Raw genomic sequence first — 13832 nt, forward strand, 5'->3', positions numbered from 1 at the left:
AAAGCTTTATAGCGTGCCTGAGTGACAAAGCAGCCCAGGTCAAAGCAGGGAATGGGATCCAGCCCCCCAGGGGCTAAGCTCTAACCTGCAGTCACGTTGCAGCAGTAGCACAGCAGGACTCTCACCGGATTAATTTGTCAGCTGAGCAAGTTGTTGCATCAGGATCCATCTTATAAGGACATTTTAAATCTGGGCTCTTAATTTAAATTTGCAGAATGGTGCTTGATTGAGACAAATGACACAATTGGTCAGGAGATTCTGCCATATTGAATAAAGTACCAGAGAGACTAGTTTTTGAACACAGCAGCAGTCTGAGGCTTCAAAATCTTTTATTTCTGCCACTGATTAACTAGGTGCAGATGAGAAAATCTTTTTACTTTCCACTGCATCAGTTCCAATACCTGTTTCCTGCATTTGCACAGAATCACTGAATGACTTGCACTGGAAGGGGCTTTAGCAATCATCTACTTCTCACTTCCCTACCATGAGCCGGGACACCCTCCGCTGAAACAGGTTGCTCAAAGCCCCATCCAACCTGGGCTTGAACATTTCCAGGGATGGGGCATCTTCTCTGGACAACATGTTCCAGTGCCTCACCACCACTCACAAAGAAGAATTTCTTCCTTATATCTCATCTAAACATATTTTTTTTCAGTTTAAACCATTGTCCCTTGTCCTGTCCCCACATGCCCTTATCAAATGTCCCTCTCCACCACTCTTGCAACCCACTTTAGGTACCAAAAGCTAAAAGTCTGTCTCCAGCTTTTTTGCAGCCTTCTTTAGGTACTGGAAGGTCCTATGTAGTGCCTCTGGAGCTTTTCTCCAAGCTGAACCACCCAAATTTCTCAGCCTGTCTTCATGGGAGAGGTGTCACCTCCTTTGTGAAGCTGCTCATGAAAGAGCTAGATTCTACTGTCAGCAGTGGAGGTATGTTTATATAGATGTGAATTGCATGAAAAGTGTTCAGATTCCTTCATTGTCACTTTTACAATCATATTCCTTAGCATTTCTATTCATCTCAGTGTCTGTTTTCTCATGTTACAAATGCTGGTCCTTGCGTCTCCTGAAAAATACATAACAAATGATGCCTTTTAATTTGTCTTCCTAGGATGGGATTGATCTAATCTGTTTTGCAAAGAAAAGATTTCTTCACCACAATTCTTGGTTGAACAAGAGCAGATTGCATGGCAGAAAAGCCTATACTAATAAATATTTTTCTGTAGAATAGAAGCTAATGTGAATGAGTGTTGTCTGTGATAACCATAACTCTCATTTACATGCTGCTAATTTGTGAGGGCCACCTTACTGAGAGCTGACATTGATGCCATTAGAAACTTCCATCAGACTTTTTACCAGTTTCAACATTCTGCAATGTGCTTCAACATTAAAAAGATCATATTTAAAATTTAACAAGTTTTTAATGTTCAAATGTTTTTCTGAATAGTTGTCCAACCATGATAAGAAAATAAAGGGAGATTTTTTTGTCTCCTAAAAGTCTCTGACATGGAGTGCTAAACTGCTTAAACCATCTGTATTACACGTAATCAGAACTAATGTGCATCCCTCAGAAAGATGTTACAAGGGGAAATGTTGGGAAAATAATTTTTATTCAAATGAGTGATACTTGATTTGAGTTATTGTGGAAGAGGAAAATTAGAGTGAAAACACACCTTTTGTGGACCTTTGTTTAAAGTTACAAATATCTTACCTTCAAAAGTACATAGAAATGTGCAGTGTCATTATGTTTATGAGAAATATTGAACCCTACTTAAGGTACTGTCTTTGAAGGCTACTCTTTGAAGGGTACTTTTGTATCTTTCATGGGCTGAAATATAGCTTTTAAATACACTGAAATAAATAAAAGGGATCCCTTTGACATTTCATATGCTAAAGCACTGCAGACAGAAAATTATAAACCTCAAGGACCCTCCAGAACATATCCTTTACTTGTCTTCTGACTGCACAGGGATAGTCAGCTTTCATTTTTTCTCCTTCCCTTTGAACTGAGGGAACTCTGTTGCCTCCTAGCCTGTAAGCAGATAGCTTGTCCCAGATGGCAGAGTTATGTGTCAGCTCTCCAGAGGTTTTACATTCACAAAGCGGGATTTTATCGTGTTCACTGCAGTCCTTAGGAATAAAGTGGAGACTATAGCAGAAGAGCTGCCATGCACTGCAAGGGCCTGAGCATTGCTCTGGGGGACCTGCAGTACACAATGTCTTCAAACCAGACCACGTAACGCTCAGAGAGAAAGTTGGCATGGAGAAAATAAGGGAATCAAAAATAAAAAAAAGGTTCACATTAAAACATGTGAATTAAAGCTTTCAAGAGTCTTTTAATGTGTTTACATAACAATTTACATTGGCCAAGGAAAATCTGATGCTGGAAACAAAGAGAATGAGACTGAGAAAAAAGCAAAATAGAAAAAAATTGTAATTAAACGTAGCAGATTTTCACAGCTGGTACTAATCAGATCCCAGCCTAGGTCCCATAAATATTCTCAAAGGATTTTCAGTAACTGATATATACAAAAACTAAAAAAAATCCAGGAACCCCTATGTTCATATAGTCTGTTTGGTGTGTTTGTGTGCCTGTTTTTTCTATACATGATCTAAATGGCTGGAAATACAAACTCATGTGAGTGTAGTAGCTGCCCTCAAAATATATTTGCAAAAGCTTTTCTGATGGTCATGAAAACGTGTGTCAGCACTGATCTTGGCAGAGGTTACGTTTCACTATAGGAAATTGCAGTGATGCAAAAAGTGACTTACATCTGTTTTATATGTGTATGTAGAAAAGGCTGTGCACTGAATTCTGCTCTTACTGTGCATTTTCACTCAGGCTTGTGATATATTTGTGTTTTAGAACACCTGAGAATATGGGATAAAATTGCTTCACAGAATATGTGCTTTGAAAACTTAACTCCTTCCTCCCCATCCCCTGTTCTCAACTATGTCAAGTATTCCTGGGTTTTTTCTTCTCACATAAATAGTTTTCTCTCAGGGAGCTCTCAGTTTATTAAAGGATTTGCTACTTCTCACATCAGCACCAACCTTCTTCTGGCTTTGGTGAAAACCTGTACTTTTCTTTCCTTTAAATGAATGCTTTATGAGTTCTTTAGAATATCTACTTTTAGAAATATGCATATCTCACTTTCACAAATAATTGGTCATTTTCTCAATGTCAAAGAACAAACTTCTTAACTTAGTATTAATTAGTACTCTCTACTCTGCTCAGATGAGACTCTGCTTGGAGTATTTCATTCAGTTCTGAGGGCCCCAGTATGGAGTACATGGACCTGTTAGAACAGTCCAGAGGAGGGCCATAAAGATGGTCAGAAGGCTGGAGCACCTCTCCTGTGAAGACAGACTAACACAGTTGGGGCTATTCAGCCTGGAGAACAGAAGGCTCCAAGGAGACCTCGCTGTTGCCTCTCCAGTATTATAAGAAAACTGGAGAGGAAATTTTGTCAAGGGCATGTAATCATAACACATGTAGTGGTGATAGATTTAAACTAAAATAGAACAGGGTTAGATTAGATTTAACAAGAGAATCCTGTCCTGTGATAGTGGTGAGGCACTGAACAGATTGCCTCACCATTATCACAGGAAACTGTGGATGCTCCATCCCTGGATGTGCACAAGACCAGGTGACAGGGCTCTGAGCATCCTGGTCTAATGGAAGGTATCCCTGCCCTTGGAAGGGTGATGGGAATGAGATGATCTTTAAGGTCTCTTCCAACCCAAACCATTGTATATTTCCTTTTAGAATTTTTAATGGGAAAGAATGCACCTTTGCTAAAGTTGATTTTTTTTTCACACAATAACCTGAAGAGGTCATCCAAACCAATGTCAAAACAAGTTTAAGTGTTATGGTTCAATGACAGCATAACACAAAATTCTGGGAGATTGTGGAATTTATTTTAAAAAGGTAACATGAATATAAAGAAAGTGATCAAAAAAAGAAAGACAAGCATTTTGTTTTCACCAGTTCACACATTAGATTTCACTATGTATTTCACTGTGACTCTAGTCAAGCTTTTTTTAGTTGTGAGAGAGAAGACTATCAGAAAATCAGAGTTGGGCTGGCTGAGGCTTTGTTCCTGATGTCAGCTATGTAGCTGAAAACAGGGATTATAGCTGGGTTTTGGAAGCTATTCACAAGAGGTGGCTTGAAAGAGCCTGGGGGAGTACACCAAACACTCCTTATTTGCATTTTAGTCTCCTGGCTCCTAGCATGAAAGAAAGAGTGAAGATTACATGAAAAGCAGTTGTTTGTCACATTTCATCTATATGACAACTAGGAATGGCAGAATTGAGACTCTGGAGAGCTAAGGCCAATTTCTGCACACTAAATTCAAGTACTTGATCTGCTCTGAAAAATATTAAGCCTTTCTAAAGTTTTCCTACTTTTATCCTAGATCAAGCACCTATGGTCTAGTCTTACTGACATTGTTGGCTGGTTTGTATTGATAGTATTCCACATATTTAAGATCTAATTTTCTCAGTTCCTTTTTTTTTACTGTCACTTCTGTGCACGCTTATCAGCTTTTGCCCCTCAGTGACATTGGTAGCATCTTGACTGCAAATTCTACAGAAGACATCTTCCTTCATTGTGCCCATACTGCTTCTGAACCTTTCAAACAACATCTCAGTAACTTTTCCTAATTCTTACTGGAGACCTTGAAAAATATTAGATTCTTTCCCTCCTGTAATAATGGTCAACACATGATTTTCCAGAGCAGGGTTTTCCCCAAACTCTCTAGATGACTGAAAATATGGTTAGAAACTTGAGAAGATCACCAAATTAAGATGAAAATACAGTGGAGTTTAAGCTAAACCTTGGTAATTTTGTGGAATGTACTGGCTGATAGAGATGCTTGTAAAGAGTTGGAAACGGGATGTTTTGATACTGGATGTTCCTTATAGTTATACATCTCCCCAGAAATCTCACCACAAAGACTAAATCTTGTTGTAAGCCTGAATTTATGTGAAAGCATAGTGTAACATTTTTAGTGTTTTCATGTGCTGGTTTTTAACCACAGAATGACAGCCTCCCTCTATTAGCATTTAACGCATTTTCCTCTGCTGTATTGAAAGTTCTCAGAGTGAGAACTTGGTATGGTGTTTATCTCTTGCTAAGACTGCATTCTGCCATCCTTTGCATTTTATAGTACCTTTTATGTAATTCTGGTCACTTCCGTGACAAACTTGCCTCTTAAAATTGCCCACAGAGATACCTGTTATAGCAGGGTTTGGGCAACTCTGTTTCCTTAGCAATATATGGTGATTTAAGTTTCCTGCTGTGTCTTTTCTGACATTAGGTTGAGTGCGACTAACATTTAAACAAATTATAGGCTTCTGCTTAGTCCTCTTTTTCTTCCCATTGTTTATACATAGCATTACAAGGAAATACTTTGAGTGATGTCAGATACTGTTCTGAAGAGCTTTGTACATAAAGTGAAATCCTTATCTCCTAGAACTTGCTTAGCTTATTGTCTTCTAGCATGTTCCCAATTTTTTCAGCCCAGATTTTCTGCTGTCTTCTTCCAAAAGACCAAACATAGTGCAAAAATAAGAATCATGTTTCTTAATAATAGCTATTATATATATAACACTAATATTTTCAATTTTTTACTTAGAGGGATTGTTTCTGATGACCTTTGTGACAATTATGTATTTATTCCATTGCAAACTTAATCTTTCTTTCTGCTTTTGCAAATTTCATGTAGGCAAAATTTTGTCTTTAGAGGAGATTGTTAAGTGTAAAGATTTAAAATTCAAGTAATATTCTTGGTATCTGGACTTCTTAGAATGCACCCGAGACTCATTATCAATCTGTGTATAATTTTCATTAATATGAATGGCAAGCACATCATTTACTATTTTTTCTGTCCTGGTTAATTGCACCAGGGAATAAAGTATTTTGAGTAGGGGAAGGAAGATATTGGTCCCTATTCAGCAACAAAGTTTACTCCCTTGTTTTTTGTTTTTTTTTTTGTAAGTAACTGACTTACAAAATATAAAATAAAAAATGTGAAAACTGACAATATTTTTTCTGTCTCTGGCAGCACAAAGATATTGCTGAAGAGGTTTATATTGTGTAATTTTGGTATGCAAGTGCCCAGAGAATTTCCTTCTAAAAGCAAAAAAAAAAAAGAGTTATTTTAAAAATAATTTTCATTTATGAAAAAAAACAGGAGAGCAATATTTTGATCAGTTGTAGCACAGGTATACGACTCAACAGTGTTTAACTCTTGAAATTGAAAACTTGCTTACTAAATTATTTCAAGACCTTGAACAGATTCCATAAAACACAGTGCTAGTAGCTATTACCGACTATGTATGGTGTGTTGTAATTCTGTTTTAATACTGCTATTAATATTCACGAAGGTGAGCTGTGTTGAGTGTTCTTGATAATATATGTATTAGATATTACAATACCCAGTATGAACAGACCAAAAGGAAGTAATTATTATAAAGCGCCTGCACTCAACTTGTCATTTGCATTGCCTTTAAGTTATAATATTGAAAATAGAATTCGTCTTACCACATTTGAAGGGCTGTGATGCTATCTGAAAAAATGTCAGCGACAGAGTAAGAAGCATGCAGGAATTGATTCACAGACTTCATAACAGGTTCTGTATCTGCATTTTTTAATGTATATGGGTACTTATGGGAAATAACAGTATCTTGTTCTGTTTCTGTACTTTAGTACTAATGCCTAATTGTTTTGTGTTTTTTTAATTCCCCCTTGAAAGCCAATGCCAATGTCAGCTTAAAAACGAGACAGTTTAATTGTATTCAGGATTCTTTCCAGAGATGTTCACATGGAAACATTGCTGCTGGGTCCTGGAAGCCATCGACTCTGAAAGGAGTAAAATCTTTATATACTTGGTCAGGTTAAAGTCTGTCTGGTATCCACATATTGACCCTACCATAGTGAAGGAGACTTCTTCAGTTATTGCAGAGACAGAAGTGGAATAGGTAAGAGATAGGAGGGAGACAGCCAATATTCAAGGCTACTGAAACCTGCAATTAGAAATTGGATTCCATCCCTATCCCAAAGATATAAACCAAACTAATTTTTTGAATACCTGACAGGATTCCCAAAATTTTATTTGCAGGAGTGTTGAATATTTGCAGTTAAAATAGAAAACAATGCAAACGACATTTTGAATGTGTTGAGTGCTATATACTATTGAATTCTCTAAAAATCCCAAACTTTTGATATTTTGACTTGGGCAGTCAGAGTTTGTGGGTACCTTTGACTTTTCCTGCTAGACTTCAATACTAAATTTTAGATATTCTTCTGTTCTCACAAGAATGAAACATGAATATGGGATTCTTACATGAAGTAACAGAAATCACATTGTGTGTATGCAATATTAGGTAGTTGGATAGTGTTTTAATACTGAACCCTAAGTAAAACATGGGCAAAACAACAAGGAGAAAAAAAATACTCAACCTATGTATGTAAATTCATACCAACATTTCAGTGAATCAAATAATTCTATGAAAAATAAAAAAAAAGATGTAATCTTCAACAAAAAATATCTGTGTTGAAATTGAAATGTGTATGTTCACTTGTGTGAATCAAGGTTGTACAGGCAATTTGAATTCTAGATTTTAGTATTTTTGGTGTGTTTGAAACTGCAAACTTGTAATTATTTTATTGATGTTGAATATGAATTTCGTAGTGTTGTCTGTGGGACTGGCTTGTGAATAGAACAGTTCTCTCTGCAAAGGTAATAAGATACCCTGCTGAAGGTTCATCTATAACAACAGTTGCTATTTCTTCACTTTTCTTCAAGAAATTAAGTGAAATTAAGTTAAATTAAGTATCTTCAAGAGAAGTAATGGAGATTTTCTTGTATATTGACAGTGCTGGTAATAAGAAGCTGGGTGACTGCAGCTGGCTAAATTAATCTGATATCAAAAGTGTTTTTACCCCACCTAAATCAGAAAGTATCATGTTCAGAGAAGGATTCAGCCCTTCACTGAGAGACATTTTTGTTTCTCTATGTCTTCTTTTCTCTCCTAGGAACCACAATTATTGTTTCCATTAAATTTCTGTGGAATCATCCCTGTAATCTGCATGAGGGTGTGCTGGAGCAGACCACGCCATGCAATAACCTTCTCTGCCAGCAAAGGAACAAGGAGGGACTGTAGGATTGAACCCAAGGCTGATATGACACATATTGCTTCCTAAGGTTTATAAGCTGCAAGCAATGTTTAAAGTATGTGAATTTCACATTCCTTTTGATATTGCTAATGTCTGTCTTAGTGCTTGGTAAATCAATAATTTGATTTACTTTGGTAATAATAAATCTATACTTGAAGCAACCTTAATCTTGGCTCTGTGTGTTTGCATGGGATATAGTCTATAGTTGTGGAATTATTCATTAAACATTTCCTTCTTTTTGTGGTAGAATGAAGATTCATATCTGCATTACATAAGATAGTTTTGGGGAATATTTTATACGCTAACTCTTTCTTTTAACCACAATACAGATTACAGTAACAAAAACCCTCTCTAAAAATTGCTGTAAAATGAAAAAAAATATTATATTTCACTCATCATGCAGGAGATGGTCTTTAATTTAGTCCTTAACTCACCCGGTTGTGCATGAATATTCTAAGACTTTATACATTAGTAATATGTAAGATAACACTATCATCTAAAAGCTTTGCAGTACCATGGGTATAGCAGCACGAGATGAGCTATTCTTATCCTTACCTTTGTCTTTCGGGTAGCCAAATGGGCAGTTCAACAGAGATTTTTCTTTTTCTTCTGTTGTTGAAAAAAAATTGGCAATAGCAGCATGTGTTCAATGTACCATGTTGTTTTCACTCCTTTTACATCCATGCTTCCGGATGAATCATGACCCTTGGCCCGCTGTATTGAAGAACATCATGTTGTGTTATGTGCAGAAAAACACACATTTTCATTTCCAGGAAAAGTCACAATAATAACCTGTGTTAAGTCAGATTGTAATAACTCATTCATTGATCTTATGGAAGTTTGAAAGCCCTGGATGAAACCCCAAGGTGAAGGTATCTGAAACAATGGTGTTTAGGGGAAAGTTGAAATCATTATTGTTTGGTTTTTTTTTTAATGATACTTCAATCAAATAGAGAGAACGGTTAGATTTGTGATTTGTGAGACCTTTTTTTTCTTTTTGTAATGGTCAGAGATAATACTGAAGAAAGAAGTCTTAAAAAGTTACAGACCTCAAGTATAATTTATGTGCAATGAAGTGCAATGAAGTGCAATGAGTGCAATGAAGCCATACATCTAGCTTTTTAAGTAATTATTTGTTTTACGTTATTCTCACCTCTTTGCCACGGCTGCCTTTTCCATTCCAGTGCAGCTACTACTCTGGAGTACAAAATCATAATGAATCTCTGTATCGTACAGAGTTTGGAAGACTTATTCATTTTTCCTGCAAAAGTTAAATAAAGTACAGAACTTTCAGCCCATCAATCCTTTAGGAAGCTGTCCAAGGTGACATTTCATTAGCGCATTTTGTCAGTGGATAAATTGTACAGCATGCTCTGAAGAAAAGGTGGAAAACATCCAGTCCTTTTTCATTAGATCCATCCAAAGCTGAACCACTGGAGATTACACACAAAAAGCACATAAGACAGAAAAAAACGCTATTCTGTCTATAAACTGCATTAATCATTCATTTCCTTCTGAGTGCTTTGAGTCACTGCCCTTTCTCTGGTTAGGCCCAAAACTGGCAATTTAATTTTGAGCTGCATGACAGATACATTTCAAGGAAAATCACAGACATAATGACTCCTGCCAAGCTTGATAAAGTCCTCATTCGTCAATTAAGGAGCCTCCAATAAGGCAAGATGGATAGAGAAAATGGGACCAACAACATGATAATATGAGCAGAGTTGGGGTTGCCAGGATTCACTCCCCTCCCCCCACAGGCATGAACAAGCACATATTCCCCAAAACAAACACACACACACATGCAGACCCCCTCACATATGTTCCTCTTGTTGATTCTGGGAATAGAAGTAATAAGGCGGCTTTGATTCACTGGTATGGACTAATTACCTAAGGGACTGGGATTACTTTGCTGCTACACTGATGGTAAGTGTCAAAGAGCTGACCAAAGATAATAAATACCTGGGGAATTACCTATGTACTGCAGTGTCAAGACAATTTTTTTTTTAGTAAATTTTTACAGGCTGTGCTGAAAATCAGTGTTCTAATAAAAGTGAGCTGTGTAAAGAAATAGCAGTGCAGCAAAATCTAATGAATTGCTGGAAAATGTGCTACGTGAACAAGTGAAGCTCTGACAATATAGAGGAGGCACACTGCGATAGTTTAAAGACCAATTCAAATTAGTGATAAGCCAATTGGAGGGGCACTGTCAGATTAAAACCATGGGTCCAATACAGTGTTAAGTCAGTGGATGTATTAGATATTGAAGAGTCATTTTGCAGTTAAAAGCTTGGCTAAATACAAAGACATCACTGCTGAGGGCTTCCTAATCAGACATGACTAACCACCTTTATTTTCAGATGCAGCCTAGGATAAGAAAGCCTAGAATAGCCTAGGATAAGAAACCATACCCTTGTGCACCTTTTGCATAAAGGAGTCCTTAAAGAATTTTTTTTAAAGATTTCACACCAAATTTTTCTATTAGGTGGTGAGAGTACAAGTATTTCTGGAAGCTCTACACCTGTTTAAAGCATCAAAAATTACTGATTTTACTTGGCACCTTTGATGATACCAGTAGGAACCAATTCATAAACTTTGCTTTACTGGTTCCTGCTCCTCTTTTGACTTTGCTCCTTTTCTACATTTCTAGTATTACAACCTATCCATCTCTACCACTTCCCACCACTAAGAATGGTTTCTTTTGTTCCCTAAGAGGAACAACTGGATATTCAGAGGTAAGACATACTTTTCTTTCCAGATGTATTTTTCTTTCAGTCTTATTTTTCTTTCCAGATCATTTCTAGTAAAACATTCTTGTTTAGGCTAATTGAAAGAGAAGTGGTTAGATGCTACTGGCCCACAAAGAAAAATCATGAAATTCTGCCATTTCTGCTAGATTCAGAACAGATGACTTCTTGGACACCTGGTGCCCTGACTTTTTGATGCACTTGATTCCACCTCCAGTGAAGGTTTTTTTCTGACATTTGAAGTAAACAAAGCCATAACTCCTCATATTCTTGTCTTCTGTCAGTGTTTAGAGTTCCACCAGATGAGCAACATTATAAACTGGAGTAGACTTATAACTTCAAGATTCAAATGAAGAGTGGGAGAGCACAGAAGTGGTGGAAAATCATCTATATCCTCTCTTCTTCCATTTTTTAGCTTAAGAAACACAGCATTAGATAATGTCCTCATGTCAACAACCTCCTCCTTAAATTTTGGCATTTATAAGCACTCAAGTATTTCTTTGCAGAGAAATTTTCACTTTGGAGCAAACTTGATCTTTATTTTCTCAAATATTTTACATACTATCCTAAATACCCAATATTAAGAAGTGCTTTCTACCAGCAGAATTTACTCTCTCAGTTTCATTTGATGATGACACAATTTTTTGACATCACAGTCTATTGATTTGTCACTTGTGCTTTTACAAATATACATGAAAATTAATTCCAAAAATTATCTATGAAGGCATCAATTTAGTTTTTATATACTCATTAGTTAGCTGGCATGTTTTAAAAGTTGCACCTGAAAGTGAAAATACTGATCATGCTGCAAAGGGCTTCGACTGACAGAACATTTTGTAGACCTGTGAGTGAAGACAGCAGATACCTAACAGTAGAATGAAATGGATTTCATTGAAAGATTACATATTTTCTCAGATTTTAATCTTTTTTATAGTCGTATATGTGCTGATTTTTTACTAAAATATTGCCTATTCTTTCTTGTTTTATTTACAGATGATGTTTTAAAACTCTTGGAACACTAAGAATACCTTGGCTTTCATGATGCAGTCATTGGGAAAATGACCTCATTTTTTTATAAATGTCCAGCTGCGCTCTTATGAAATGCATTATATCTGAAAGACACTCCCACTCAAAAAAAATGAGAAAGAAGCAGCTCGTGTAAATAAGACCTTTGCTGGTATAAGGAAAACCAGTGATGTTTAAGGAGTGAAATTCTCTATCAAGCAGCATCTTATAGATGATTCTTCTTTTAGAGACCCAAGATGGTATTTTGGATGGCTTTATGAAGTTGGGTTGAAAAAATAATTCTGTCATGTTCAAATTTTAGCCTAGGAAATCTCTGGCTGTGTTAGAAGTGCTTTCTGGGAAACATGAACACAGAAAATATTCCATTAAATTCCCCCACACAACTGGAAGGTATACGAGCATTGTCGCTCTTATTTTGTCCATATTTTCCATGTTTTTGCATACAAGAAGGCACACACAGCCTCCTTGCAGCCACTGAACAGTCTCTGGCTGCTTTTCATCTGCTGTACCTTCCCAGTGGGTCAGGAGACTGCACAGGGATGAGAGAGCATAGTTCTTGCTGTGCCACTCAGGTGGCAAAGAGGGTAAGGTATCCCTCAACCAGGAATGAAACATTTTGGTGTGCTTCACCTCTGTAGAAAAAAAAATGTCCTCTGCAGACTATTCAGACGTTTGAAAGTCTAAATTAGACCACAGGTGATATTGAGGAAAAAACAAGAGTTACTGAAAACTCAAGGTAGCTCCTTCCCACAGGCCTAATTTAGAGCATTTGAAAGTACAGTGGAACCCACTGAAAAAATAAACCTTTAGTCTCCTTAGGAATTATCCTACAGAACGTGAACAAGATGATAAGTACCTGTGTGAAATCCAAAACCAGAAACAGAAATGTTGTTTATGTGGGTATGAATACATCATTTGAGATAATACTGTACTTACCACTGTTTAATGAAAATGAACTGGTTTAGATAAGGGTCTTGAGGAACTTGTTTACTTTGCTAATACCTAAATAATTTTCATGAAATAATTACATTTAATTGTAGTTTCAAGGAAGGTAAAACCCTTCAAAATAGTTTTAACAGCATTTATCATTCAATAGGTGGAGCCACTAAATGGCACAATGCTTCTCCAAAAATAAAAATAATGTCCCTTTTGCAAGTATTGTTCACAATGCCCTTATTTTTCACCCTTCATAAAATTATATTTGGATCATACATATTGTATTAAAACCATGGTAATTATACAAATATTAATATAAAATTATGGACAAAATGTTTTATTTCAAGGTAATATTTGTTGGTGTGTTTATGAAAAGTTTACTGCAATTATAAATACAAATAAACTATACTATAGATTTATCTCAGTATCTCTATTACAACCCAAATTTTCTTAATGCAATTATATCTTTTTTTCTTCCTAATTAATATTTCAGTGTTATTTTCTAACTACTCAGATTTTCGACCCAAGGCTGTTAGCATTTTTTTACAACTGTCAATTGGGTTTCTTATCAGATTTGAGAAAATGTTCAAACCATTTCACTACATTTTTCACTTTCAATTTTTTTCAAAAGAAATATTGCACTTTTACTAGTACTTGATTAAAGACTTTTTTTATTCCCAATGAGTTTTAATATTTATTGGAAAATTTGGGCTTCTGAAAATTAATTACTGGTCACAAGAGATTTGAATATGCTCACAGAAGTGAATAATAATTAAAAAAATAACTACCAAAACCTTGACTTTTTGCATCTAAAAGGTGTGAATATGGAGAATTCTGATTTCCTTCTCCTACTGAGACCAGTGATGACATCAGTGAATATTCCAGTAGTTCTGATTTTGATCCTTGCTGAAGCACACAGCTTCTAAACAGTGAGAAAGTAT

General features: G+C 36.1%; 1 long non-coding RNA gene across 1 annotated transcript in view; it reads left to right on the forward strand.

Moving 5' to 3' along the window:
• The window catches only part of LOC138103775 (uncharacterized), a 46385-nt gene extending 38107 nt beyond the window's left edge, over nucleotides 1-8278 (forward strand). The window contains exons 2-3 of the long non-coding RNA XR_011147846.1: nucleotides 763-927; nucleotides 8042-8278. This is a non-coding gene — a long non-coding RNA (uncharacterized lncRNA). The remainder of the gene's footprint in view (nucleotides 1-762; nucleotides 928-8041) is intronic.
• The last annotated feature ends 5554 nt before the right edge of the window (nucleotides 8279-13832 follow it).

Source organism: Aphelocoma coerulescens (genome assembly GCF_041296385.1).
Source record: "Aphelocoma coerulescens isolate FSJ_1873_10779 chromosome Z unlocalized genomic scaffold, UR_Acoe_1.0 ChrZ, whole genome shotgun sequence".
Lineage (NCBI taxonomy): Eukaryota > Metazoa > Chordata > Aves > Passeriformes > Corvidae > Aphelocoma > Aphelocoma coerulescens.